The 19,461-nt window shown below is 38.5% G+C and overlaps 1 long non-coding RNA gene across 2 annotated transcripts; it reads left to right on the forward strand.

Moving 5' to 3' along the window:
* Nucleotides 1–3,485: 3,485 nt before the first annotated feature.
* On the forward strand, nt 3,486–15,724 carry LOC148132218 (uncharacterized). 2 transcript variants are annotated; one of them, XR_015747319.1, is made up of 3 exons: nt 3,486–3,690; nt 12,204–12,276; nt 15,639–15,724. It is a non-coding gene; the product is annotated as an uncharacterized LOC148132218 (long non-coding RNA). The 2 variants fall into 2 exon arrangements; XR_015747320.1 differs by lacking the exon at nt 3,486–3,690 and adding an exon at nt 4,377–4,768.
* Nucleotides 15,725–19,461: the final 3,737 nt, after the last annotated feature.

Consider the following 19,461-nt stretch of genomic DNA (forward strand, 5'->3'; position numbering starts at 1 on the left):
GTAAAAGGCAACTAGCCTGATCAAAGTGACCCAGCAGGAAAATGCTATTTTTTTTTAAATGAGAAAACTGAATACGCTTCCCTATGCAATCAATCTGATTCTTGTGAGGAGGGTGATGAAGAAAGTTGGTGAAATGCCAGTCTTCAGTTGGCCCATTGCAGGGCTGTGTTGTCCCATTCAGTTGTTGGCCTCTATGCCATCATTTCTGTTTTGGTTGTTCCATTACCAGATGGTACTTCAATTTTCAGGGATGGCATATTTCTCAATCCAGAAGAAAGCTCATCTTGTTCCTTTGCTCGTAAATTTTCTGGATCCTTTGGGCAGATGTTGAAAACAAAATGGAAATTTCACTGGAAAGTTGGAAACAATACGTAGGTCATCCCAGAAGTAAGCCCACTAGGTTCAAAGGAAAAACAAGTGGCCATCCAAGTATCCATGCAACCACAAGAGTTTACTGGGTAACTTTCTTTAGGGAATGAGAAATAATTAAATTGAATTAAGATAAATTAAGCACAGAATTCATAAATTGATTAATTCCTCTTATTTAACAACATCTGTCTGTCTGTCTGTCTGTCTGTCTGTCTGTCTGTCTGTCTGAGTGGTGTCTGAATTCTTACAAAAGGGTTAAAACAAAAGCCTAAATGATTCTTTAGTCTATTATCCTATAATCTATGGATTTTTTTACAGGAGCTTCTGGGATGATAAGCGTTGGTGTACCAGATGAAAAAAGCTAATCTAGAGAAAAAGCAGAATATAAATGTAACAGCAAAGAAACTTTTGGTTAACTCAGGGTAGAATTTTTAAAGTAATATTCTAGCAAGAATTTAGTGAAATATTTTACTTGTAGCCTCTTTGCCTCTGTTATGCTTTTTCATGGGTTAGATCTGGTGTTCTCTTCCCCCTTTCTCAAGATGCCCCTAGCATGACAACATTTGGCTTCTACAGATTGGAGATGAGATACTTTGCAGCTATTATCTAGAGCAAACAGCTCAAGATAAATAAGCTGGAGGAAGCAATAACATTGAAGTTGTTTCCTTTCTTAATTTCTCAGTTGAATGAGCTAAGTCCTCAGGGCAAAATCAAAACCAAGTGAAAGCAAGTCTTCACAAACCAGCGTATTATTAACGTATATGAACTTGTTTAAGGATGAATAAATAAAGGACAGTTGGTAGAGATTTGAGGCATAACTGTTTTCATCTAGTTGTCAGGCAAGAAGACAAGGCTAACCTCACCACCCTAAAATTGGAGAAGAATGAATCATCATTGGTGCAACTGGTAGTACACTGGCTCAGGACACAAATCTTTGTTATTTCCAGAATAATCTGAATACCACTATTGGTCACTATACATATGTTAGTATAGAACCAGAATAATGATCAGGCTTAATCAAATAATATAATCTTAATCTAATGATTCCTCAGTACAATGAATGCCTTTTCATCTCTAAAAAATGTATCCATGTCTAGTTTAATATATGGAATTTAGCTACTTCACTGCAGAAACATTTCTGCAGAGAAAAAAAAAGGTAAATAATGAATGAAAACGGCTCCATTTTCAACTCTCTAACAAATAAAAATTGAAATTTAACACAAATCACATTTTTTTTATTTAATAAAGTTTTTTTATTATCCTGCCCTTTTGACTTTAGAAGTAACTCAAGGTGAGCTGGGCTGAGAGTCAGTCACTGGCCCAAAGTCACTCAGTTGGCTTTTATGCCTAAGGCAAGAGTCTCTTGACTTCTAGGCCAGCACTTTAATCACTACACTGCATTCTTGTGTAATTGCTGGAAGTCTGAACAAATGCAACACTTTGATTAGTGACTGAGCTAATGGAGTTGCTTAGTTTTATCACAGGAAACCGAAGTTATATGAAGTGTTTTATCCTATTAGAATTAAATCAGGGTACAAATGATTTCTCATCTCATCTCTCCTAAGAAGTCCAGAATGGGTCAAAGAAATTTTAAACAAACCACTTTAGTACCGTTGAGGTATTTATGAATCAGAGGGTATTCCTAACAGTAGCTTAATACATATACTTCTGTTTTTGTGGAAGTATAGCATAAAACAACCAATCACCTTCAAATGGGGGCAAATTAAATTAAAAAGTGAGAAGTTAATAGGAAGTGCCTTTTAAAGATTCGCCAACCTATAAGGGAACAAATTTCAGGTACAGCCTTAACCCACCTCTGTTTTTCCTGAAGTGTGTAAGGCACGAGAGCGTGTTCATGGAGTGTGTGTGGGCAGCTGGGTGATGTTTACATACACAGAGCCCCACGTGGCACCTTGAAAGAGTGACTACCATAGACAAGAGCAGTCCAGGTGTTCTTGTTACAGCGTTTTGGCGATCTTCCGCGGGACTCCGTCCCCCGTCCTTTAAAGATCAAAGGCTCTGGAAACAGCCTCCTGCGGATCCACCTAAGCGCTGGGCTCCACCGGCCGGTTCCCCCCTTTTAATAGCTCAGCGTCAGGAAAACCTGATCCCAAAGGGAGTCACTTATATGGGCTTCCCTTGCCTCCCCCCGCGGCTATCGTCTGCCGTCTGCCTCCCGCTCGGCTTGTCTTGGAAGGGGACGGAGCTAAGGCCGTAGGTGGGGGCTCTGTTGGCTTTTGTCTCACTCCTACGAAGGCTAGGCTGAGTAAGAGGCGAGTATTTCAGTATGATGGTCGGGGGGCAACGCTGAAGCCAACGGAGGGAAGAAGAATACCGCGGCAAAAGAAAGCAAAGGAATGTATGGAGATTCTCAGTCATCCAGGTGACGGTTCTTTTTTTCAAGAGGCAACTGGACTTTCTGGTCCAGTTGCCTCTTGAGAAAGCACCTTTGGGAAAGAAAGAAAAGGTTATTGCTATTGCTGCTCCCAATAGTAATAGACGTACAATCCCCAAATTAACCGAATAACTGGGACCACATCGACGTTGACAAATTCACCAGCAGTCAATTGCAAAAGGCAGCCTTGCTCGGAACAGCGTATAACCTGCGAGGGTACCTCTAACTACGGTTAACACCATCAAACCACCGCATCTGCTTGGATTCCGGGATTCAAGAGATTGGTTCAAAAAAAAAAAAAAAGCCAATTGCAGTTTGAACATCTGGGCGACCAACCCTCATATAATAACAATCGCCCCTGTCCGTTTTCGAACTTGGGCTTCGCTCTCTGTCCCTCGCTCTCGCAGAGCGGAGGTGCAGAGACCCCGGACGTCACTTTGGGGGCTGTGGGTGATGGCCGGGGGTGGGGGGAAATTGACGTCATTGACTCCTCGCGAGGCGACTGCCCGGAGGAAAGGTCCGGCTTCGCTTTCCTTTGTGAGCGAGCGAGCGAGCGAGCGACAAGCTGTAAGCTGCTGACAGGGGCCCTTCTTAATTAAATTTGAAAAACGGCCTATATAAGAAGGCTTGGGAGCCAGTCAGGCGATGGGCTCTGGGCCTGAGCAACCGCCACAGGCTAGCACTACCACCCACAGCCCTGATCCCATGACATGTGCGCGGATTAGGGAGAAATCCCTCTGCTCTGAGTTTGCCTTAACCCCTTCGGCTTTCCAAGACCAGCTTGCAGCAGACGAGACCCTGGTAACTGGAAGGTGGTTAATGGATACGTTGATTTACATTTTGTGGCCTAAAAAAAGGAGCGCCCTTAAAGGACAACAGCAGTTTCATTCAAATCGCAAGCACTGGAACAGGGGTAGTGCAATGAGGTAAAAAGAGGGTTTTTATTTATTTATTTATTTATTTTTTATTTATTTATTTGATTTGCCAATTGTTTACAAGATAATAAGTATAAATGTATACATAGTTGTGAATACATGAAATGGTTACATATAAGAAAAATAAAAGAATAGGAGAAACAATAGACAGGGACGGTAGGCACGTTGGTGCGCTTATTTTTAAAGAGTATTTTTAGTAGAAAAGCAGAGTTGAGGATCCCTTAAGGGCCTTTCCTCGTTATGATTTAAATTGCTATGATAACAGATAATCAGAGTTGGAAGGGACCTTGTAGGTCATCTAGTCCAACCCCACCAAGCTATGCACCAATGATCCCTGAGTCAAACAAAAAGATCGATTTGCTGCCCTCCTTTCCATTGTCAGTCATTGCCAATTATTTAGTAGCCTCCCAGTCGAAGGATAATGCCCTGATTTGTGAAATCGGCACTTGCTATAGTGATGTTTTTTCCCCCTCTGATACTGATGTCATCTTTCAGCTGATCATGGGTTAGCAGGGAAAAAACATCCATTCAGTATTTCAACCGGAAAAGGAAAGAAGTGATTTTAAGTTACTTTGCTTGGGGTTCTCTAAATTAAGTTTGTCTGCCCCTCCCACACCACCGTGGAATTTCCCTAGCTAAAAAACAGAATGAATACACACAAAAAGAAACTGGACAGAAATTCATACAGAGAAGAGGGCAAAACATGATTGTGCAATTAACTAGGCTCGGTAGCCCTTCAACTGGTGAGCAATCATTTCTTTTTTACTTGGAGGTCTTAGAGGGAACTACATGGCAAATGGCATTTTCTGGACACAGCAATGATGAAAAACAGGGCTGCTGCATCTGAATGCTCCCTTAGTGGCAATGGGGAAGACCTTTAAAGTGAAATAGCACAAATTACTCCCTTTTCCTTTGGAAATAATAGAGTGGACGCTGGTTCTCCTCTACCTTGTTGGAAGCCTGGAAAGAAGCTGGTGAAAGAAGCGATAGATGAAAGGAATTTGGAATATAAAGTAGAGGACAGATGCTGGGAGAGAAATGATTTCTGCTCACACAACAGTATAACTAGGTAACTGTCTTTCAGATTCTGGTTAAGAAACAACGTGTATGTTCATATCTTAAAGTTATGGTGGAATAACGATAGCTAAAAGGAGAGAAGGGTTACTTTTATCTGACTACTCTTACAGCAGACCGGCATTTCCAACTGTTCCCTATGCAGGCATGACCTACCCATCATTTCTAGAGGGCAGGAATACATGATGTAATTCTCAACTTACTCCTAACCAACACATAGTACAACCTCTGCCCAGGTTGTCTGGTTCCACATGTAAAACAGTATTTTCTGTCTTGTTCTGGCTGCATTTGTTGTCTGGTTTGCATCCTGTGTTTCAAGTTCTTGTCAGAAAATCCTTTTATTTCAAATGACAGCAGCAGCAGCTTGAAGAAAGAAAGAACCTTCTCTATGATGGCTAGTTGTTGCCCTCCATTGCTATTTCTTTTAAAGGTGGAATGGTGAAGATCTAGCACATCTTCAGGGTTCCAGATTGAAAAGAGCTTATCTTCAGCATAAAACCCAAGTCGTCATCACTGACCTTTACAATTCTCTTCCTTCCACAGAGGTCCAGAGCCATAAAAACAATCCACAGAAAGAACAATTTGATAAAAACAACAAAACAAGCTCTCATTTAAAAAAATGAGAGCACAGTTACAATGGAGTTCATCTTAAAAGGCAGTTTAAAAATTGGCTTGCTCCAATATCAGTTGCCACTTTGCAGAAGGATAGGTGATTGAATATGTCTTGTATGATATATAAACTGCACCCTTCCCCAAAGCAGTGTAAGGTCAGTGCTGCAGAGAAGGCCCTTCTATTGTTGACTGCGTTGACAGCCAAGCCATTCCCCCAGCTAATCTTAGTACACAGGTACTGCAGCTTTGGGAGAGATGGCCATTTAAATACAAGGCCCTAAGACCACCCAAGATTACTATTCTTTACCTGTTAGGTTTATGAAGGAATCAACATGAAAAGGCCCGAAAGTTTGATCCATTTTCCTTTTGTTGCTTTTGGAGGCCAAACAAAATTATAGCTCCCATCTTCTCTCTACCAACCACAAAAGTTGATCAGCTCTTGGTTTAGAGAGAATATAAAGAGTCCCTGTCCCAGGATACTTTTAAACTGCTTTTCTGAAGAGGCATGTTTCATTGTCCTCTTGAATTCAGTGGAAATAAGCATCAGATAATTATTCTTCCTTTGGATAGGTCTAATAACAGTAAGCATGAAGAGCCTTCTGTACTTTATGGAGCAGCATGTGATTCTTGAATAAGGCTTAGTTGAAGGCCTGTCATATGATAGCATTTATTCTGCAATATTTGTGGCTAGATTGCATGTTGAATCCTAGTAAAGTCAAGGTCATGTTTGCCCTATTTTCTGTTAAACTAGTTGTTTGAGATTGAATGGAATCATGGTATGAGCAACAGGGCAAAGCATAAAATGAAAGAACTGCATTGTTCTTGTTGTTGAGTAGTGAAGTTCTTTCCGATTGTTTTGATCCTGTGGACATGATTTTATGAAAACTGTCAATAGTAACTGTTTATTTGAGTTTGGTAAGTTTATCCTTCATATCATCAGTGACAACATTTACCCATCTCTTCTATTGGCTTTTTTTAAAATTGCCTTTGGTTTTTCCAAACATCAGAGTCTTCTACAATGACATTTGCTTATGCATTACATGTCCCATACTTTCATGATTATTGCTTCCAGTAAACAATCTAGTTTTACTTCATTTTGTATTAGTTTCTTTGTTGCTATGGTGAAACATTCTTCCTCTCTTATTAAAAATTACAATTACAACAATAAAAACCAATACAAACTAAAAAGTAAAAGCTGCAGAAAAAACAGAAAACAAAAAATAAGAATATAGGTGGAGTGTGTGTGTGTGTGTGCTCATTACAAGTATAAATGGAACAAGTATATAACAAGTATAAGTAGTTTTAGTAACTTATCACCTTCTATTAAACTACAACAAATAACCTCTTCTTCTGTAGCCCATCTCTTATCTGTAAACAAATCCATGAAGCCTCCTCATTTCTATTCTGCCAAAATCTATTAAGAGTGATCAAAAACAACATATCTTTTTTAACCTTGATCTGATAAACCAATGTTATACTCCTTCCTTCTACAGTCTTGATTTTTAGTCCCTTTAAATAATGTTACAGAACTTTATTTTTCATTTTTGACACTCCTCACAAAATTCTTCAAATCTTTAACAAGCCTCTTTTGTAAATCCAATATCCTGGTTATATTCTTGGTTTGTTATTTGCATGTCCATTTTAATTATTAAGACATCAATTGTTTTTTTCCAGCTTAAAATCTTTTTCCATGTGTCAGTTTTGTAGTCTGTCATTTCTAAATCCATTTTCAAATCAGTCTCAGTCAAGTCAGGTAGAGCTTGTTCCATAACATATTTTAAACACAGTCTATCTATAAAGGTAAACACTCTTAAAATGAACTCTTGGGTCATTAGTTCAAAAATATCCTTCATTATGTCTATTATTAAAATAGTTTGCTTCATTCTGTATTTGTAAATCAAATTTGAGACTTTAAGTGTAACAGTTCTCTCTACTATCCAATTTTTAAAGTCTTACTTTATTACGGTATTAAAAAAATAATTAAAAAGCATTTGTTTTTATTCAGTCTCACTGTACTTTCAGGTTTTTTTGCACTCCTTTCTTTTTCTTTATTCTTTCTACTTTGCATTAGTTTGAGTTTGTTTTTATGTTTTAACACTTTTAATAAATTCTATTTTAAAAAGTAATTAATTCCTAAATCTTGTATCAAATTTATCATGATCCTTAGTCTGCTTAAAGTTTTCTAAAATCAAAGTTTTAATTACTTTTCTGTGGTATACATATGCCTCCATTTGGCCATATAACATATTTATTCTGCAAGGTATACTGGCTTTAAATAGACTTGTGGATGCAATTCAAAATGCTGGTTATTGCTTACATATAAAGACTATCCTAGCATAAGGCCATATGTGATCACCTGTCTTCAGTTATTTTGGCACATCCTTTCTATTAAGCAATGCCATCTAATGGGATCCTGCAAGTTTGTTTTTTGTGTCCCAGGGTGTGGAACTGGCTTTTGTAGCATTTCTCTTGAGAGGCTGAAATCATTATTATTCATTTAATTTATACATCACTCATTCCATTGTACAGCAACTCTGGGATGCTTACAACAATATAAAACAAGCATACAGATGTGGTCCTTTCCCTGAGTTTTGGGCCTAGATACTAGGTGAGCCTGTTTTGATATGTTGAGTGTTTACTTTGCCTCTTGCATGAAATATTCGTAATTTTTTTTAAATATATCATTTATTGTATTGTTAGTATCCTGTGTTGATTGGATAGCCATATAAAGCTATAACAAATAAATATTTTAAGTCTTCATTTCAAGGTGTCAATTTGCCTGAGACTGTTACTGCTTCTTTTTGCAAATTTTAATTCAAATTTCATGTTTTTTAATCCATTTTTCAAATCCAAAAAAGAAAAAACCCTATATTTAATTTTAACCACCTTTAATGTGAAGGAACAGTGGAAGGAACAGAATGGATGTGGAAAATGTGGAAGGAACAGTGTGTTTTCATTTTTGTGTGCATCCATTTATCACAAAGGTGGGATAAATGCAGTGTCAGAAAGAAGTAGGCATAAGATGAATGAATATATGTGAAAAACACAGCCAGCATTATCTTCTATGCGCTTGAATAAAAGCAGACAGAGCAATAAAACAGCCTTTGAAAGATGAGCCAATTTTTTTTACCCTTGTAATTCATTTAAACAAAAAACCTGAAGGGAAAAAGAAACAGCTTCAAACAGCTCAGGTGATATTGTCTTTCAGGGTTGGCTGCGTCCTTTCCTTATTTCATTTTTTTTTCTTGGACAGGTTATAAACCTGAAACACTGTTTGGTTTGCCATTTCATGGAGGCAACGCCTGGGAGATGTGCTTTGGTGCAACAGGCTGAGCAAGCCACATTGGCCCTTTCGTGTGGCATGTTAGGATATGCAAAATGGAACATTTTCTGCATGCTTCTTGGGATGGCTGGGTGAGGGGCATGACGGGGGGAACTGTCGAAAAATAACCAGCTTGACTCACTCTGTCTGCTTCCAACCTTGGCTGGATTAATTAATGGTGTTGGCAGAAGGAACTGCAATACTATACAGAGTCTGCCTCCAAAGAGAGAGGCTGAAAGAATTGGAAAACTAGCCTTTCATCGTTAGTCCGTCATAATTTTCCCCTCAGGGTCAAGCTGAACGTGACAGTTGTCATGTAGCTCGGCCTGTGTGTGCGTGGGTGGGTAGTGGATGGAGTGATGTTTTTTTGTTTAATTAGAATAAAGAAGAAGCTGAACTGGCTTGTAACTATGGGGTCGTGGAAAGATAAAAGGACAAACTCAAACTGAGCACACAACTCTCTCACACACATATGCAAACAAACACAAATATACTACCAGATGCAGGTGCAAAAGTCAGGGTAACCTCTAAAATATAAATTGAGAAAACTGATTGAGTGATTTGTCTGGATTTTCTCAGCACACACTTGATAGTCTCAGCTTTGTTCTTATGCATAGTTCATTGGCAGCAAACCTGTTTTACACACATCTAAAGTATAAGCTAGTGCCACTGGAGTGTTCATTATAGTATATGGTAGATTTTTTTACTACACACACACATAAACACAGAGTTGAACCTGTGTCGAATTTTGTAATCCCAAGAATTTTGTTTTAATTAAGCTACCAAAACAAACTAGAAACATCAAATTTTCTACACCCCAGGTTTCCAAACCAATTCAGCTCATTCTTTGTGGTATTAAACAAAACAAAAGTGAGGGTAGGACAAGAAGCAACTGGTAGAAATTAAACAAGGAGAGAAGCAACTTAGAACTAAGGAGAAATTTGCTGACAGTTAGAACAATTAATCAGTGGAACAACTTGCCTCCAGAAGTTGTAAATGCTCCAACACTGGAAGTTTTTAAGAGATTGGATAACCAATTGTCTAAAATGATATAGGGCTGGGATTTCAAACTCAATCATTGAGGGTCGCATCAGGGTTGTGTTTGACTTTGGGGGGCTGGGGTGGGCATGGCCAGGGTGGGCATGGCCAGCTCGACATCACTCATATCGGGGGCGCCTGCCAAGCTCCATTTCAGCTGTGATAGCCTCCTGTAACCCTCTGCCAGTGAAAATGGAGCTTGGTAGTGCCGCCCGCTGCCCTCGTGAGCTCTGTTTCCCACTGTGTGTTTAGATTATATGTAAACGTTCAGGACAAGAAAAACTGGAATTTCACTTGGGATCAACCAAGTGTTAAAAGGATAGGGCCCCTTCCAAGTGTATAAGTATGTGATCATTCTGTGAAGCTCACCAGTGCATTGCTGGCTACTGAACAGATGAAGTGGTCACACTGAAAAGCCATGTATTTGAGGTAGGCCAAGATGGCTATGGGAAGGTCTGCCTACAATGACTGATTCAGCAGTGGTCAGAGAAGAATGTCCATTTATAAACATCCAGTGGGAAAACTACAATTTCTTAGCCTCAGTTTCCCTTCTATCAAGTGAGATCTATCTCTTTATCTGTATCCATCCATCCATTCATATCTATCTATCTATCTATCTATCTATCTATCTATCTATCTATCTATCTATCTATCTCATCTATCTCATCTATCTCATCTATCTCACCTGAGTGATTCTGGGTGGTTTTGCAGTAATATCCATCATCAGAATATTGTTAGAAAGTATAAGGCTTCCAGTGATCACATAAAAAGCTAATTTTAAAACAGTGGGAGTAAAAAATTCTAGTTCCCTTCATCTTTATTTATTTATCAAATTTATATGAAAAAGATGGTACGTATCTCTCAAGCCGAAAGTGCTAACATGTTTTCATGGCATCAATACAGTCTTGAAAATTAGTCCATGAAAGTTACTGGACAATCTTCCCTACTTCCCATTTTTATTAAACTCCCAACCCAGATATTTCTACACATCCATCCAGTTTGACATACTTTTCTCTAGTCTATGTAACGGCACAATAATATGGCATATGGCATAATTTGCTATGGTCTTATCCTCATACCTTTCTTGCTTGCTGAGATATGAGAATAGCTTGCTAACTTTTTAAGGGTTATCTTTTCATGAGGTCACTGTTATCTCTTTCCCAGCCCGCTGTCAAGGCAGCCTGAAATAGTCTTTAGTTCTACAATATGGGTGGAAAAGCTTAGGAGACAAGAGTTTTCAGTTTATTTGCAATGGTTGTGGAAGAATGTTCAGGGAGTTGAAAATTCAACAACTGGTTGACATGAATCAGACTGAACATCACAGATATTATCTTTGAGAGGTAAACCTCTGCTGTTCAACTTCATCAGGTAGCTTCTATCTACCTCACAGAGGATTTGCAGATTTCCCTTCTCGCACACAGGATTCTACTAGAACCTTGTAGATAAAGAGTTCACCTAATGTCTGACTGACACTTTGCAAAGCACTAGGGAGGCATTATGCAGCAGATACCTAATACCTGAACAAAATTTCCATGGAAGAACACCACTGAATCAGATAAATACAAAACTAGATAACCTCAGCTATGTGGTGGAAATGAGAAGAAGGGTGTGTCATGAGGATCTGTCCTTCAAGAATGCCTGGAGCTGATATTAGCAGGATGTGTGCATGTGCTCCAAGTTGTTCTTTGGTGTTGAAAGAAACAGTGGTATCTCTCTCCCCCCCCACACACTCCCCATTAACAGATGGACTATGAATGCAGAAACTTAAACCAGGCAATTCCTTAATTTTCATAGGAAATTTTACTGTTAACTTAATTTGCTGGCATGTGCTATTTGTCAGTACTTCAAAAGAATGGCTTTTCTAGAATCTTGAAATTAAGTTATCAGTAGGCTTAAATAAAATGAAAAATAGAGAAAACTCCTTATTACTTTGTATTCTATGTTTTTCTTTAATATTTTAGATGAATGCAGGGATTCCGAAACAGACAACTGATTCTCAAACTTTGGTATCTTAAATTTCACAATCACCCTATCAAAGAAACTAGATCCCATCATGATAAAACAAATGTTCATTTCCCCTCAAGAAGGATATCTATAAATTTATAGTCATTTTGCTGTAAATTTATTATTTACATAAATTTATCATTCACATTGAATTCTAAAAGTTTAGTTAAAATTCAGTGACTTCGTTTTCCATCCACACTATTTCTGAGTCCTCTTTGTGATATGTGTACTGCTTCCTTGAGGCCCTCAGTTCTAAGTCATAATTTTTCTAACACTGTATTGTGCACTTTGTATCCTGTTTTCTTGTCTGCAACTCTGGGAAAAAAACAATTCAAATTCTTCACAGAAGAACATTAGCATATGGTCAAACTGTGCTAAATACTGTAATTAAAATTAAGCTTGAGATATTTCTCTCAAAATTATACATTAATGTTTTTGCTAATTAATTTGCCAGTTTCAGCAAAACTCATCTCAGGAAAAGGTGCAGATCGTGTGTGGCAATTACTTTGGAGATTTCTCAAAAACAGGTCAGTATATTTTCTGCCTATTTTCTGAAACTCAAAAGAAAGAAAAAGATGAGTAGTAAAGTTAAAGTAACAGAGAATGTTGTAAATAATATAAATTCTGATCTTCATTGCAATTCTATTAATCGTTACATCTTTCAGTTTCAGTGAGACAAAACTCTGACTCACAAATACATGCTAGAAATGACTGCTGCCGGTCAAATGGCACATGATATGCATGGTTTTTCATCAGGACCTTAATTTTTCTGTTTAAATAACAGTTTTGGAAGTGAGTGATCTGAAACTATGCCAAGTTATGAAACCACCCCTTTTCCTTCATTGCAGCCTTGACACAAATCTTTCCTGAAGCTGTTACTTATAATAAGAGGAAGGATTATTTTTGCACAGATCACACAGCATTCTGGCAAAGCAATCTCTCAAATTCGTACAATGAGATAAAGAGATTTTAAAACCAACATCCATCCATCTCACCAGAATTTGGGTTCTTCTGATGTCAGGGTTCCTGTTTAAGAAAAAAAAACTCTAGCCTCAGGGCCAAGCAATGCCATATGCTGTTTAAGTGGTTTGAGAAGTCCACAGTCTGAGGTCTTAGGGCCATGTGCACACCCTCCTTTCCTCTGGAAAGCTTAGAGGTTGTTCACAGAGCTTTTACAAAACTTGTCATTAACTTTAATCCTCAATGTAACTAAAGAAGAAGATACCCACAGGAAATCAGCAAAGATAATTACATTTAATTGAACTTACAATTATAGCAGTGAAATCAACTCTAATTTGTATTCTGATCCCTCTTACTTTTTTTTTCACAATCCCACCTACTTTTACAAGGGTCATTCTTGGCACAGGACCCAAAAGCCAAGTGTGAACCTCAGCTTAAAAAGGGTTACATACTCCTGGTCCATTTGGTAATTCCTTATGGCAGACTTCCCCCACCTGAATGATGAACCATTCAAGTATGAAATTGAACCTCCAGAATTCCTATTTCTGTAAGCTTGTTAGAGAAGATGCTTTAAGGATGCTTTCCCAATCTGATGGTCTCCAGATATGCAGTTTTACAAATTTGATTGCAAGTGGTAGAAGGAAGGGACTTATTTCCTGCTGAAAACCTTCACTTCTAGCAGGGGTGGGCTGCTGGGGGGTTGGGAGAGCCCCTAGCTAAGTCTCTGCGGGGCTCAAAGAGCCTCCAATAACCTCAGAAAGACAAGCAGCAAGGGAAAGCTCTTAATAGGCTTAATTGAACTTCTGGGCGTTCAGCCAAGTGCATTTCACACCTCGTAAAAGTGTTGCAAGCTAGATAAACAATCCACTCAGGCTTGCACGAGAGAGCCATTGACAAAATCAGATAACATAGCCACTAGCCACCGAGGGGATTAATTCCCAATTAATAAGAATCATGTAACTCACCAGAAACTCCACTAAGACTCCAAGATCCATCTCACAGTCACTGCTATTAAGCCTGGTTTCACCCAATCTTTTATTTAAGTATTAAATGCACGAAATAATAAACAACTTTTTGGTATATATCTTTTTTTAGGTAATTAGGGCAAAGAAGCTGAGTTGGCTATGCCCAGCCAGTCATATGACCACCCAGCCATGCCCACCCAGCCAGTCATTAGGGCAGAGAGCCCCTTTGTAAAAAAATTTGAAGCCCACTCCTGCTTCTATACCTTCAGTTTTACTCAAGCCAACCCAAGTCCAAATTGCAGTCCATATCAGAAATATTTAAGGTCATGCCTAAACTCAGATTTATGAATAGGGAAGGAGGAAGGCCTCCAACTTCTTTTAATGTATATTTTGGTGCCTTCGAATCATTGTTGACTCCTGGTGAGTGCCTAGAAAAGTCCTTGCATTTTTCTTGCCAAGATTTCAGAAGTGACTTGCCATTGCTTTCTTAGGGATAAGAGAGAGAGGAACTGGCCCAAGGTAAACCACCTGGCTTTATGTTTAAGGCAGAACTAAAACACATGGTGTCCCAGTTTCTAGCCTGATGCCTTAACTACTGCACCAAACTGGCTCTCTCATATTGATTTAAAAGTATGTAAATGGGTGCACCCCTATACAGTTCTATATTAGTTAAAGAATTAAAGGAAACACAGCTATACACCATAATTATTTTGATCAAATTGGTATTTTACAGGTAATCCATGATTTATGATATTTGTTTAATGACAGTTGGGAACCACCTCAGCTTGGGAATGTGTTCGGAAAAAGTCATTTTATGCAAGTATTTTCTATCAACCTTTGTTTCCAAACTTATGAGTCAAACAACAAACTGATGTGGTCAGAAGGCAAAACTCTCAGCAGGCCTTCCTCCACCTGCTGTTTCCAGATGTGTTGGGCTGGAGCATTATGAAACCTGACATCCCACACAGAAGCTCATGTCAGGGAAGTTGTCTGAATGCTGAGCCTATGGTTCTCTATCCTTCCCTACATTTGGCTATACAGAGAGAGAGAAAGAGAGGAAGGGAGGAAGGGAGAGAGAGAGAGAGAGCAAAAGCGAGAGAGAGAGCAATAGTGAGAGCATAAACTTAGCATTGGGAAAACCTGACCAATTGCTATTAAGTTTAGGAAGGATTGCTGAAGCTACTTCCTCATTTACTACTAAGATTTGAGGGTGCTGATGGTGAAACGGCAAACTTTAGCCACAAAGTACTTGAGAAACTGTTATTAAATAAACCCAAAGGCTACAGTTAGGGTTGTAAAGAGATAAAAGAAATGGGCAGATGAAAAATATCCAGGTTTCTGTATTTAAGAATAAACTTCATATCTCAGATACTTGGATATGATTTATAGTTTAGTCTATGACAATATTCAAGGATCCAGAAACTAGTTATCTCTCTTAAAATTAAAACTTAAGAGCAAGGTTTTTTTTTTTTTTTGCAAGACAGTAATGGTGCTTTATAAGAGAAAGATTATCCTTAAACAATCTCTTAAAAAGGCAATTTAGCTTGCCTTTTTGACAACTGAGAGTAGTGTTAATCAGATTCTTAGAAAATCTTTCTAGATATCGCCAGAGCCAAAGCCAGCAAATTTGCCACACCAAGCAGCTTCATACTAATGTATTGCATGGGTGAATGTATTTCTGATGTGGAACTACTTGGTGCCACTTTCAGGATATGCACAAATGCAATAAAATGGGTTTTTAGGAACCACTGGCTTTTACCTGAGAATTGGAGAATTGGAGGTGCACACCTTTGCCTCTGCTTCGAGTCATACCATACTATAGGAAATAGCTAGTGGGAAGACAGCCATTATTTCTGCCCAGTCTTGCCTCCAGCAACTGTTGTTCCTCACTGGTCTGGCCTGGCCATAAATGAAAGCTCAGCTTTTTGGCTTTGCATGCTTAATTTTCTTGTCTCCTTTTGCAGATACCTGCCTGTACTTGTTCCAACATCTCTTGCCTACTGGCTTTCTTCCATACCTCCCATATGCCATTCTCCATTTATTGACTTTCTTGAATTTAACTAAGGCAGATCTAGGCTGCAGATCCCTGGAAGATCCCTGGATGGCAGCAAATAGCAGTGTTGTACTACAATTTCAATTTTAATTCTGACAGTAAAATAGCCAGGCAGTAAAAGTATATTTTCTTTGTTGTATTTATCCAGACATACTTTCAAAAGCTAAGGCATATGAGAAAGGGGGGGGGGGATCCTTCCAAAATATATTACCACGAAGAAAACCTGATCAATATACATATACTGTATATCAATATACAGTATGTAAAGTAAGTATGAGTTTAGCTGAATTCATACTTAAAAACACTGGGAGGATTGTGTAAAAGAGCTAAACTGCACAGCACAGATTTATTCTGATTTTTGTCGGTCACATGACAACCTTATTATTTTGTAGAAGAGATGGAGTAGACATCTAGCAATGCATTGACACATGCTAATCTGGGACCAGTCCAGACTGAATCAGTCTCTGGAATTGGACAGTGAGAAAAAGAATACAGGTTGTCTTTGACGCATGACCAAAATTGAGTCCAAAATTTCTGTTCCTAAGCGAGACGTTTGTTGAGTGAGTTTTGCTCCATTTTAGGACTGTTCTTGCCACAGTTGTTAAGTGAATCACTGCAATTGTTAAGCTAGAAAAATGGTTGTTAAGTGAATCTGGCTTTTCCACTGATTTTGCTTGTCAGAAGGTCACAAAAGTAGATCACATGATCTGCAAATATGAGTCAGTAGCCAAAGACCTGGATTTTGATCAAATGACCATGGAGATGCTGCAACAGTCGCAAGTGTGAAAAATGGTCACAAGTCACTTTTTTCCATCCAGTTGTAATTTCAAATGGTCACTGAACAAACTGTTGTAAGTTGAGAAATACCTGTACTATCTTTTTTAAAAAAATGTCAATAGTCTTAATTAATTTTGGAAACAGATTACATAATGGATGAATTATCCAACTAATTCATGATCTCTTTTTCATGAACTTGTGACAAGGATCAGTGTAATCAGTGATGGATGGACTGTGTCCTGACTTGTGGTGAGCGATTTTGTTGATTGGTATCTCTTCTTTTCCCTTCTCAGACCTTGTCCAAGGCAACTCCAATAAAAGGTTGTTGTGATTGTTCTGGTTGTGATTGTGAATCCTCTATGGTATGCTGAACCTTTGGAGAACAAATCAGGACCAGAACATTTGTGTCAGTCCTTCTAGTTCAGGAGTGTCCAACCTTGGCAACTTTAAGACTTGTGGACTTCAACTTCAGCAAAGCTGGCTAAGGAATTCTGGGAGTTGAAGTCCACAAGTCTTAAAGTTGCCAAGATTGGACACCCCTGTTCTAGTTCATTCCAATTAAGTGAAAATCTATTTTGAAATGTCATCTTCCATCTTGGAATTCAGACTGGTAATTCCAGCATACACTCTTACTATTTAGGAACTAGCCTAAAATGGATGGTAAACATTTGTTCCAGAATTAAGATACTACATATTACTTTTTGCCCCTCATCCTCAGCAATGCCATACATACCTTTTTCTGATATATTTGATTTGAAATAATTGCTTGCACAATGTTGATATGAATAAATATATATATGTTGCTCAAATAAATGTCTCATGCTTATTAAATATGTTCAGAAAAACACTTTTTGAAAGTCCTAGTCATTTATCTTCTGACTTTCGGCTAGCCAGAAGGTGTGGAATTCAATGACACACCCCAAAGTAGAAATATATCCTAATATTATATGAGTTATACAATAGTTTTACGGCACCCAGGCTAAACATGGATATTAGGCTGGTTATCTGCATTTACTTATACAGAAATACACAAGACAGTTGGCTTTTTGCAAAAGCCCATGGCTTTTGTTAATAAACTTCATGAGATGAAAGACTAAAGCTATCTCTCTTAGCGAGCTTTGTACCAGGTAATTAAAAACCCATCATTCTGAGTTAATTGCATAGAGATAGAAGCTTTGCAATGTATATTTTGCAAAAAAAATAATAATAATCATGTGAATCATGTTTCCTTTTGTTGTTCAGGCCACAAGTTTCCGAAAGGAAGGATAAGTGCTGTTTCATATACTTTTCCTTGTGGGAATGAAAATGCTTGACAAGGTTAACCAAAATACCTTCCCAGATAGATCAGATAAATCCAAATGCAAAATCAAAGTTAGAATTAAAACCTCTAACATTTCTTCTAATATTTCCTTTGTAATTAAGATTGTTTTAAATCTTCAAAGACACACATGAATGGCCAAATATGAACAACAGCAAGAGAAAAACAGTTGTGATATTTGCATAGAATAGAATAGAATAGAATAGAATAGAATAGAATAGAATAGAATAGAATAGAATAGAATAGAATAGAATAGAATAGAATAGAAGTTAACCTCGAGCCCTGTCAGGATCAAATTCCCGGCTGTGGACAGAGTTGCCTGCAATACTGTTAGTCACTGTGCCACCAGGGATGGAGGGAGGGAGGCAGGCAGGCAGGCAGGCAGGCAGGCAGGCAGGCAGGCAGGCTGGCTGGCAGGCTGACAGAGAGACAGTCAGACAAAGTTTCATTAGAAAAGGCAGATTGCACAGTAGTTTCCTCAGACCTGAACTAGCACTTTGTTCTTACTAGGATGCCACCACAAAATACTGAAGATGGGAGTCTCAGTTTTGTATCTCCATCAATTGCATCTCTAACAGTTTGACCATTAAGAGAAAAGAAATGACATCTTACATGTATGAGAGGTAGATCTTGCTAGTTCAAATTAGAATAGCCAATTACACATTGTGTAAAAAAAAAAAAGAAAGAATGGCAGTTTAGTTTAGTGGTTAGTGTGTTAAACTTGGAATAGAGAGATCCAGGGTTACATGTCCATTGACCAGGAAGATCTCTGGGTTATCTCGGTCCATGTCATTATTTTCCCACCCAGCTGCTTTTTGTTCTTCATATCTGGTTTACCAGAGAAAGCTCAAGAAGCATTTCTATCTAAAATGGCTAAGGCAGGTTCCAACCTGCCTGTGTCTGGCCTAGAGACAGAAGACCTTAGAGTGACTCAAAGTCCACAAGAGCAGAGTAGTATGTGTCTAATGCATGTGTTGATTCAATTTCCATTGGATAAATGTAAGTGCTATCATTTCACCAACATAAAATCTGCTATCCCTTTTGACAAGCCTTATCCTGCCATGGAGACAATGTTGGCAAATGGGGGCTGTCCTTATTTATAGTGTGTAGGATACATCAAGGAGCGTGTATGATGGATTCCACAGCTTTGTTTTCCCCACTACCACCACCAAACATCACCAACCAGTGTGCAAACATCACCTCTTCAATGTGAGATGGGGCTTCAGCTGAAGAAGACAGTTAAGTAGCCACAGCCATGCTAAATCTATCCAATCATCGACTGATGCCATGCAAAAACATTTGAACTAAATGAGGCCACCAGGTTGGTTTTGTTCATGGGTTTAGCAACATCCCAGGATAATGTTCCATTTATATTCAAAGGCAGCCTGAATAGATTATGAGAATGGAGAGAATAATATCTCTTCTGTTGTTTCAGTTGCTGATCAGCCTGCTCCCAATTTCTGAGTCAGGGATCACCTTGAGGACCTGAAGTTTACAAGCAAAGAGGTTGGTGGTAAAAGAATTGGATCGTCCTTCAGCCCAAAGCAGAATGGGCCTCGAATATAATGCTCAGGTTCAGCCTAAAATGACCAAAAGCCTCCAGCTGATCCCATTCCCTAGGAATCACCTAGCTGGACTC

Source organism: Notechis scutatus, chromosome 2 (assembly GCF_049901735.1).
Source record: "Notechis scutatus isolate UNSWTSFEM ecotype Mainland chromosome 2, rNotScu1.2, whole genome shotgun sequence".
NCBI lineage: Eukaryota > Metazoa > Chordata > Lepidosauria > Squamata > Elapidae > Notechis > Notechis scutatus.